This window comes from Rhinolophus ferrumequinum, chromosome 7, assembly GCF_004115265.2.
Source record: "Rhinolophus ferrumequinum isolate MPI-CBG mRhiFer1 chromosome 7, mRhiFer1_v1.p, whole genome shotgun sequence".
NCBI classification, from domain to species: Eukaryota; Metazoa; Chordata; class Mammalia; order Chiroptera; family Rhinolophidae; genus Rhinolophus; species Rhinolophus ferrumequinum.
In genome coordinates, this window is record NC_046290.1 from 67,219,267 (window position 1) to 67,223,001 (window position 3,735).

Below are 3,735 nucleotides of genomic sequence, written 5' to 3' on the forward strand. Positions count from 1 at the left end.
TTCAATAACAAACACCACCGTTAACCTTGGGGGAAATATGGAGGCATGATACGGACTGATGTGTATTCTGGATGACCTAAACTCCTCATTAACCATTGCCCATGGGCAGCTGGGACAGAACAGATAGGAGTAATCTAGGTGCTAGGCTCAGGTAGAGGAGTATAAATTAGTTCAGAGTAGTTGATATATCTCGAACTGTAAATCTCTCTAGGGAGGTCAATATATCCTCTATGGCCAAACAATCCATGCTTCAAAACTCCATAGTCCAAAAAAAAGCAGTCAGTATGTCCAAAGCTGTTATGTCTGTTCTGTCAGACTGTCATTAGTGGCCGACCTATCCAGAATCATCTATCTGTCTGGGTCACGTGTATAAATAAATAATGTATTTATTTACATTGGTCATTGCATGTGGGAGATGTTTTCCTGGTAATTCTTTCTTGGCCAAGGGTTATTGATGCCTTTGTGTTTCCTTTACACTTTATTTTTTTGTTGGGGAGACATGGCTCAAAAAAGGCCCTTTCCTGTTTGAACATCAGTGTCAGGATGGAGGGGAGAGTACGTGGACTCTTTGACACCTGTTGAGAATCTGGCTTAAGCTACCTAAGCAACGTCTCTCAGATCTGGTCACTCTGATCCTGTGGAGAAATTGATCAACAACCATGGCAAAGGGATCTGCACCCTGACAGATGAACCTGATCCCCGAATATCTAAAGGTGAGAATGGGAAACCAGGGCCACCTCAGGGATCAGGACCCCGTCTGGGCTCCTGGTAACCTCTTTAGTAGAGTTCTTCTTCACCATCATTTAAGACCTTTCACAGATTCTCAGCCACCTACAGTCGTTTCTCTCTCTGACTTTAGCATCTTCAACTACTGTTCTTTGCTGTGCTCAGGCTCCTTTCTAAACAAGGCCTATAGAGTGAGCACAACTCATTCATGAAGAGTGTGACCTTAGGAGTGAAGCACATTTTCTGCTTCACTCTTTGTAATGTAACCTCAGATTCCTTGTCAGTAAAATGAGATGATATTAATAACAAAGTCTCGAGTCATTGATGTGAAGCACTTAGCAGTAACATAGCACCAAGTGAACTTGCAGCAAATGGAAAGAAGTTATGTTCTTTAATTTTCTTTGAAAAATAATTTAGAGATGATTTAACTGTTTTTACTGGGGTATGGTTTTCACACACACACACACACACACACACACACACACACACACTGTTTTGTGTTAATTGCCTATCATTAGCTCAAAACTTCTCCAGAGGTTCGTAATGTATCATAGGAAGATATGGAAAATGTTACAAGGAAAATGATATTTAGACAGTTTTGGGTGATGAACAAGAGTATGCAAATTGAAGGGATGGGACGCAGCGTAGAAAGAGAGTAAATAGTATGTGGAGCTGAGAGTGAATTTGGCGCTGTTTAGAAATTACTCTTAGAAATATAAACATGGATTTCTGAAGGAGAGAACAAACTGTGGTGGGAAAGGTACTTGGGCCAGATAATGGAGGGTTTTGCAATGCAGGTTAAGGAGTCTTGGAGTTTGTCTGAAGGTTAATGATATAAACAAGGGGTAGGCATGGTTTTACCTTTGGGTCTGCCTCTGTGTGAAAATGGAGCAGGAGGGTCAGGGAGATAGGCATGAAATATAGTTTTCCAAAATATTAGTGTCTCAGACTATTATAATGGTAAAGGGATCGGAGAGCAATGTGTGTATTTGGGAGGTACTTGCAGTTCTAATGAATGACATTTGATTATTTGTGGGGACTGAAGAAAACAGATAACTGCATTTTGGCTGTAGTAACTGGGTCAATGATGATGCCATTTGTTAAGATAGAAAACATCACATGAAGAAAATGTGCAGGAATGGGGGAAATGTTTAGATTTAAGTATGTTACACTCGCCAATAAGCAGTCGCCTATCTGAGTCTGGAGGGGAAGATACAGGTCTGGGCTGAAAGATCAACTTAAATATATTGGTATAAAGAAGCCGCAAAAGCCATGAGAATAGAGGAGATTATGCGGAATTTCTAGTGGAAAAGAGTCCAGGATTGCAGCTTGCCCCCATTCAACGCATTGAACAGTGCACCCTGCGTGTGGTGGATAATCAACAAGTCCAAAATTAAGATTTAACAAAAAAATAAATAGAGACTTCTAATTTTAAGGATATTCTCAGTGCAAAAAGAGACTTCTGCAGATTAAAAATGTTAACATTTGGTTGGTTGGTGCTTTAGATTTGCTTTGGTTTGTTCCTGCCATTATAAGTTAGCTGGTGATGGCCTGACTTTCTGCCATGGCTTTATGGAAAGGGTACTGTGGCTTTTCCCCTGTGGCCTGGGCCACAAGATCCTGGCAATCGGTATCTCCAGGAGTGGTTATTCAGAGAAGATCTGTCTTCCGAAAAATAACAAGCTTCCAATACACTTATTACATAAAACTTAACAGGAGCTTACTCACTAAATGGATACCTGAGAAATTTTCTTTTTCTTCCTATGTAATGGAGTGGTGGTGGGAATAAAAAAGGAAAAAAAGAAAAAAAAAAGACCCTCAAAATTTATGGAAAACAGAGGAAAGATAAATTGTGTGAGACAGAAATGACAAGGTAAATAGTTCCCTTTGACCTGAAACAAAATGTGAATCACTGCCTTTGAGGCTACCCATATTTTAGCAATATTGATACCATTATCATAACAACAAATGTTTGTTTAGTTGCGATCCAATGCTTCATCGCACATTAATTTTAAGCATAATTCATATTACCCATATATTAACGTCTTTTCATATGTTAGAAACCAATTAATATTTAAATGCTGCCAGGTTTATAAGTCGTCCTAGGACATGTGGCCTGTTGATTACCCATCAGAATCACACCCTTCCCATGTGATTGCGTCCTTTCTGACCCACCTCAATGCAGCAGAAGACCTTCTCCAAGAACTGGCTTATCCCCAAAGCGTGGCTAAGCAGTGTGCTCACAGATACATCACCTACTGAAGGTAGGTTTACCTCACAGAATCACCCATTCGGGATCTCTCAGACCCTCGGGTACACTGAGGTGTAGCTTTGAAGGGGTAGGTGACATTCTGCAGCTTATTGTGTTTTCACACAACGCAGCCCTCGATCATGTTGTCACTTCAGGAGACTCAGAGGACAACTTGACTTTTGCGGTCTTCTCAGCAATGAACAAAGAGTCACGTCTTGAATTTTTTGCCTTGATTGAGCAATATTTCACCTGGCTGCAAAGCTACCATATGCTACACACTTTCCAATTGCCTTTAGATTTGTTAAATGCACTTTATAGACTGAGAACAAACAGAAGGAAAAAATGTGGTAGATGAAATGAAGTCTTTTTCACACTGCCCCTTTTATTATTGTGTTAGAAAAACCAGGCTTAAAATAGATTAAGGTAGATTTATCTTTTAATGAAAATCGCCAGGAGGTTTGATGTCAAATATTCTTATCTGTTTCTCACTGTGTCTCCAATGCAAGACTCATTTGCAGCGCTGACCTTGCGGTGTGGTCCTGGAGGGAGCTACAAGGACATTGTGGACTGACTGCCTTCAGAGGGACTTTTAGAAGAGACAATGAAGGCAGCATGCCTCCTCTTAGGCTCCATTGTCCAAGGTTGTGCATGTCAGCTTTTCCAGAGAGCAAAAGGCTGAAAAGTTCAAGGGCATCATGTATGGCAGAAAGGAGCAACTTCTCAGGGCATGGTTAGGAAACTGGCCTCAGCCGCTCAAG